This window comes from Henckelia pumila, chromosome 4 (assembly GCF_033568475.1).
Source record: "Henckelia pumila isolate YLH828 chromosome 4, ASM3356847v2, whole genome shotgun sequence".
Taxonomy (NCBI): Eukaryota; Viridiplantae; Streptophyta; class Magnoliopsida; order Lamiales; family Gesneriaceae; genus Henckelia; species Henckelia pumila.
Genome location: NC_133123.1, coordinates 92,756,654 through 92,764,360, shown reverse-complemented (window position 1 = coordinate 92,764,360; position 7,707 = coordinate 92,756,654).

Below are 7,707 nucleotides of genomic sequence, written 5' to 3'. Positions count from 1 at the left end.
ATTTGGGCCCTGAATTTCGGATGACTTGTTTGATGCTACCATCTCAGAAGCTCGATCGGTGATGATTGGCATAACAGCAGCAAGCTGCGCCTTCAATTTCTCCAACTCCTCCTTCAAAAGTTTAGTCTCTTCCAACCGTTTTTGGGAGATTTCCATCGTAGTTGTAGGGACTGATTCCCTTTTATTTCTAGGAGTTTTAAAGAAAACTTGAGGTGTTACAAATCCGCCGACACCTCGAACCCTCCCATAATGTTCCTGGCTACATAATGCAATGGTTAGGACATCATTCATTCCAGAAACTTTGAACTCTCCACTCTCCTTCTTTTCCAACAAGTCATCCTACATTTATAAACATAAAAAATCAATCCAAGATATATATATATATGAAGGCATTATGGAAATCGATAAAGTTAAAAATTTACAATTTTTGCAGCGATTTCTGATGTCTCTGTATTTGTAATTTTTCCAGCTTTGTCTTCCCGAGCTTTGCGCCAAAGAATTGATCTGTCAACTTCTTCATCTTTGGCAATTATATTTTTTTCCTTCTGCAATTCAAAAATTCAGAATCTTAACTGAAGGGCTATCAAAATATTTTCAAAAACAACATAGAGGAGAATTATGGACACCAAATGTGATTAACGGATAAATATATACAAGTACGTATATTCAAAAAAATAAGACAGTGTATTATACACGAAAAAAATGATAATCGAATGACTCAAAGCTTACCAGCTCAGCCTCCAAGACAATGTAACCTTTTTGAGACAGTCTATGGTGATATTTACAATGCTTGGTCCGGTCTTTTTGATTTTCATGAGTAATCTATATCAGAATTTACTTCAGTTAAGTACGAAAATTAGTCATTATTAAAATAAACATGGAAATTCTTAAAGTACCTCCCATGATGGATCTAGTCTTGCATCCACAAATGCCTTCCAATATGCTACTGGTAGCTGATATTGACTTGGTGAAGAAATCAATGTTTCAGGATTATGTCTGTTGGGACAGACATATCTACTAGTCAATTTGTTTTTGAAATCTCTCCATTTTTGAGCTGCTGAACTCATCACAGCTGACTGGCTTTGTGGTGATACTTCAAAGACATTCTGAAAAAAAATATGTTAGTTGAATGATTGAATCGAATGGATTCAATCCCATAAAGAAAATTTATGTGTATAGACAAGAAAACAGTCAATCTATAGAGTAATACAACAATGAACCAATTAATGTTCATATTTATTATGTTTGGAAGATAAACTTACCGATATCTCTTCCCAAACCTTCTGTTTTATGTTTTCTGGAACATCAGGCCACGACTTTATATTGATTGGCATCATGGATCTAGCAATGGAGCTAATGTATGATTGAAGTGCCCTCCCATTTGCGTTGTATGTTGGCCGCCCCAAGTCATCATAGTCAATCTTTGATTTTTTTCCCCATCTTGCAGCAGCAGTTTGCTTAGCCATCATTGTACGACCTCGCTTGTTCTTTTGCACATCTACTTGTTCTTTTCCATTAGTAAGTGCATGTGGCTCTGCATCTTCACGAGTCTTACCAACACTTAATCCATGCATCTCCTCAACTGCAGCTTTATTTTTCTGCCTTCTCTTACTCATTATATGTGTTGTCCACTGCATAAGAATATTCAAACCACTATTAACATATAATGATAACATAAATATAAATATAAACATAAACATGATAAATAATAACAAAAGACATAATAACATATACATAAACATAAGGAAGGGACAGGAGAGTTCATAACATAAACATTAATAATAACAATAATAAAACTAATAAAAGTTCATAACATAAATTTTTGAAGTACATAGAGTGTCTTTACTCATACATAACAAAAAATGATATAAAAGTGCAAAACATCAATTTTTTCTGTTAGCTTCCCAGACACCCTCGTGTTCTGTTCTAAAGTATCTTCCATGAACGGGAATTTCATGAGTAACAACGTTGTCAATTGGTCGGGTCTCGGGAATATTAGTCGAACAATCATCCTCCCCCTCATAACACCTATTTGGCACTGGGAGCACAATAGACCATCCTTTTCTTGCTGGGTCATCAATATAAAAGACTTGATTGACTTGACTTGCAAGGACAAATTCATCATTCCTGTGCCCTCTTTTGTTCAAATTGACCAAGGTGAAGCCACATTCGTCGTTGTTTATTACTCCTTTGTCATTTGCAACCCAAGCACACTTGAAAAGTGGAACTTGAAATTGATGATAGTCCAACTCCCATATTTCTTCAATCACTCCATAGAAAGACACATCAACCATCAAAGGATTTTTATCTTTGGCACTACTAACAAGCATGGTGTTTGCAACTAGAGAAACCCCACTGTTTTGGCAAACTCTCTCATCATCTCGCGCCTTTGTCTGGTATAAATTGCTATTTACCACATAACTACTATACTTGATGACTTGGGAGCGTGGTCCATGAGCCAACCATGTCAATGTCGATGTCGTTCCACCATTGCGGCTGTCTATTTCAGCAGCCACCTGAAATTTATTTAATTTGAACGAGTGATTAAAATAGTAGATGCAACTTACCGCAAAATGCTTCAAAAAATATTTATTCATCCACCCAACCTTTGCACGAAACCAGTCAATGAACCTCTTATTGTGGGCATCTTGTATCCATCTTTCATCTTTCTCTTTTTTCGGAAATATCGATTTCAGAGAGGTCTTGTGTTCACTGTGGAAATATTTTTCCATTAATTTTTAAAAGAAAACAAATATTGACAGATAAAAAAAGTGCAGAACTAAGTATTAATGCAATAACTTACATTATGTAGGGAAATACTTCTCCAGCATTTTCCAGCACAGTCAAATGTGCTTGTAGCATATCACTTTGTCGCACTGTCATTGGTGTGTTACATGATAAGAAGCCAGGAATGTTTGAATTGGGGTCTCGGATTGATTGAGGGATCCCAACAGGATCAAATCCATTGAGGTATTCAGAACAAAACTCAATTGCTTCTTTTGCTGAATATCTCTGAACAATGCAACCTTCAGGATGTTTTCGACTGCCTACATAAATCTTAAACACTTTCATGCATCTTTCGAATGGATACATCCACCGGAAGCAAACAGGTCCACATAATCGGACTTCTCGAACAAGATGGACTGTTAAGTGCACCATAACATCAAAGAAAGAAGGGGGAAAATACTGCTCCAATAAGCAGAGCGTAACAACCAAGTCAGATTGCAGCTTATCTAACTTGGCTACATCTATAACCTTACTACAAATATCTTTGAAGAAGAAGCATAATCTTATGATTGCGTATCTAACATGTTTTGGCAGCGCATCACGTATGAGTATTGGCAGGAAATGCTGCATTAGAACATGACAATCATGAGATTTCAAGCCAGACAACTTCAGCTCAGACATGAACACAAGATTCTTCATGTTCGATGAGTAACCTTCTGGAACTTTTATATTCATTAACGACTGGCACACTTGTAACTTCTCTTTTTTTGTGAATGAGCATGCACTAGGAGGAAGATATGTTTTTTTCTCACCAAATTTAGGTCTCAATTCAGGCCTAACTCCCATTTGAAGCATGTCCAACCTAGCTGCCACATTGTCCTTAGTTTTTCCTTTAACATTCATCAAAGTATTAATGAGGGATTCAAAAAAATTCTTCTCGATGTGCATCACATCGAGACAATGTCTAACATGTAGGTGTTTCCAATAAGGAAGATTGAAAAAAATTTGCTTCTTCTTCCAACATTTTCTGAAATCTGTTGCTCCTAAATTCTTTTCCTCTGTACTGCCTTCCACATTATTCTCCTTCTCCTTCTTTCTCTTTTTACCTTTCACACTGATCTTCTTTCCAAACTCACCCTTTATGTTTGAAAGCTTGTCATATAAGGTAACCCCAGATAATGGTGTAGGTGTTTCTCCATGTTCTTCTACGCCATTGAACTCCTTAGTTTGCCTCCGATAGGGATGAAACCGTGGTAAGAATCGTCTATGACCAAAAAATGACATTTTCCTCCCATTTTCCAAATGCTTTGCATAAGTATTTTCTCCGCATACTGGACATGCAAAATAACCATGTGTAGTACATCCACTAAGGTTACCATAGGCAGGAAAGTAATTGATGGTCCATAATAAAACTGCTTTAAGAGTGAAAAACTATTTTCGATAAGCATCATAGATACCATCAACTCCTTCCCACAATCGTTGCAAATCTTCAACTAGCACATCAAGGTAGACATCTATATCGTTACCTGGCTGTTTAGGTCCAGAAATGAGCATAGTTAACATGATGAATTTCCTCTTCATGCACATGTTTGGAGGCAGATTATATGTGGCCAACATGACTGGCCAGCAGCTGTACCGACTACTAAGGTTGCTATGAGGATTAATGTCATCAGCTGCAAGTGCTAAGCGAAGATTTCTTGGCTCACTTTCAAAGTCGGGCCACATATGATCAACCAACCTCCAAGATGGTGAATCAGATGGATGACGTAACTGACCAGCAACTCTTGTGGTTTCTTTATGCCAAGTTAAATTTTTTGAGGTCTCTAAAGATTTATACATACGTTTGAATCTTGGTATGGGGGGAAAATACCACATCACCTTGGCAGGAACACCTTTCTTCTCAATGTTCTTCTTGGTTAGCTTCCAACGCGACAAGCCACATTTAGGGCAGCTTACACAGTCTTTATATTGTTTTCTATAAAGGATGCAATCATTGAAACAAGCATGGATCTTTTCATGACTCAACGACAAACAACTCAATGTCTTTTTTGCATCATACGTTGAGGATGGCAGATTGTGATTATCTGGTAGCATATCCCCAAAATATGTTAATAGATTTGAAAATAGAGCATCACTCATCCCATGCCTTGCTTTGGTATTGTACAGTTTCACTAGTGCACTCAACTTTGTGTAACGCTTACATCCATTGTACAATGGTTTCTCTGCGTCCTCCAAAACCTTCACAAATGCTTCTGGATTTTCTGTGTAGTTCTCGTATGCTACCTCACACATATTAGTTGTTTCAAAGTCTTTGTGATAATAATCAGTTGGATCCTGGTTGGTACTCCAATTTACTCTATCATTTTCGGCAGACTCGCCATGCCAAATCCAATTGACATAATTTTGACTAAAACCATGAAAAAAAAGATGCTCTCGAATGGACGTAACCGGTCCTTTTTCAGATTTATACATTTGCAACAAGGACAATGAATTAAATTGGGGTCAACATGGATATTTTGCAAACAACTGCTGATGAACTGTTCAACACCCTCCTCATACTGTTTAGATCTTCTATCCGAGCGAATCCAAGATTTATCCATAATTCACAACTTATCTTCAACAAACAATTAAATTTATGAAATTTATATATAATAACATATACTAAAAGATTAATATACAAGAATCATGAATGATTTCCACTTCAAGCACTAGTTACTTGGTTTTTAAAACCAAAGGGATTTTTTTAAAAATGGATGGCTTACAACCACCTCTATAGCGCAAAACATCAATGTGACTCCAAAAATCAATTCTAATTTTAGGAATATTTCCAGAAAATAATTTTAAATTCAAATATGACTGAGCCAAGCTCAAATACAGGAAACTGTTTTCAAAATCAAGAATGAATACTTTTGGTTGCAAAGTAGAAACTGAAAATTAATTTTACTAGTGAACAGAAATAAAAAATATAATATGCGAAATATTAATTTGTCAAGGGAATAGCATGTCATATTGAGTAAACCTACGTTTTACAAGGGAAAGTTGCATCTTTTTTAAATCAAGTAAGTTAATAGGAGGAAATTAAATACTGTACGACACAAGTTGAATCAGCAAAACAGAATAAGTACTGTTTGTATGTGTAAGGAGAGGGGAAATAATAAATACTTGTCAAATTTTTGTTGAAGCAACAAAAGCTATAGTGCTGGAAAACCAAAAAAAAAAAAAAACCAGATGGAGTGGTAACTATCAGAACAGTAGATTGTTTAGCAAAGAAAGCAACATAAAATAATTTACTAGCATTATATTGTGGAATGATTCAGGCATGTCCCAGTGCTGGGATCCAACACTCCAAAGATCAAACGAATTGATAGGTAACTTTTTTTCAGTGTTTCCTAGATTCAGACTGTCATCTACTCAGTATCACTTTCCCATTCTATTTTGCATCAAACCCTTACACGTTACTTAACTTGTCCCCAAGCCCCTACATGAAAAACTCTCTAACCAAAGACCAAAGCTGCTTCTAACCACAATGGCATAAAATAGAATAGAATAGAATAGAAAATAATAGAATAGGTGGCTTTACTTTACTTCCTATCATGACAAGATGTTATAACCATACAAACAAGTATGGATAATTAGCACTTCAATTTTATCTAATCAGACCCACAATCATATGTCAACATCAATGTATGGAAATCATTAGAAAGAAAGAAACATGGTAATCAAGCAATACATCCTTCCCACTCATATCACGAAAATAACACATTTGCTCGCGGACCTAAACACAGAGATATACAGGGTTCGTCCTTTGACTAGAAAAACTAAATAGGATAATGTATGTTGATTAACCTTGCACTTCAAAGATTTAACTAAATGGTCGTTTCTCATGTGGTGCAAAAGCAGTTGGGCCGTGAGAATTATTTTCATTCATCATAATCTTCCAGGTGAGGCACCTATCACCCGTCACAATCAAGGTAATACTTACAGCAGATTTTACGAATCCATGAACACAAATGCGCACGAATATGAGAGCAACGTGAATTATGCCCCCTGGAGACACACACGACTCACCCGATCGTCAATCATTTATACTAATTAGGCACAAATTTATAATGCATGCCGTTCAATCTCTAAAATATTTTAATCAAGACGAAATTAATGATGGCTAATATTTGAGTTCAATGAATCAATAGAGAAGTATTTTGTTACATTTGGAAAATGTGTTATCCATTCGGGGATTTCAGACAAGTTAACCAAATGCGGCTACTATCATACATACACAACACATTCAACTATGAAATCAAAGCCAAGACCTAAGAGTATGAGATGAGCCAAAAGAAGGGAGACAGGAAGAGGGAAGTGGCAAGAATAAGTGAATGAAAGCAAAACAAGAAAACATTGAAAACCAACTAGTAACGCAAGTTCAGATAAAACAAGACATACAAGAAAGTTGAAGATACAAAGGAAAAAAGGAGAAAAAGGGGACTTCTTTAAATGAAAAGGGATCGATCATCAACCTTTTCTGATATTCTAAATTTGCTTTTGACTAACAAAGCCTGTAAAGATGCATAATGAAGTTCCGAAGCTATCGAACTATATAGTAGACCCAACAGTAACGCTGAAAAAGCGGGAAAAAGAAAAGCAAGAGAGACCACACTACACACCAAAAAGAGGTTCAAAAGGAGGCCATCATCACATTCTATGCACAACACTGCCACTCTATAACCCAACCAAAAAGGAGGAAACATCAAGAAAAAAACTTGCTCCATTTAAATTTTCATTTTTTTTAAAGGTTAAGAAACAATAAAACAAGGAAATACGAGGCAAAGATTGACACTTGAAGACCAGAAAACGGAACTCAAAATGCAGCAGCATATGCATTCCACTTTACCTAAATTGAAACAAAAATAGAGAGATTCAGACCTTTTGCTTTCGAAATAGGGCGTTGGCGTCGGTTCCCGGCGGTGGTTGATGGTGGGCGGC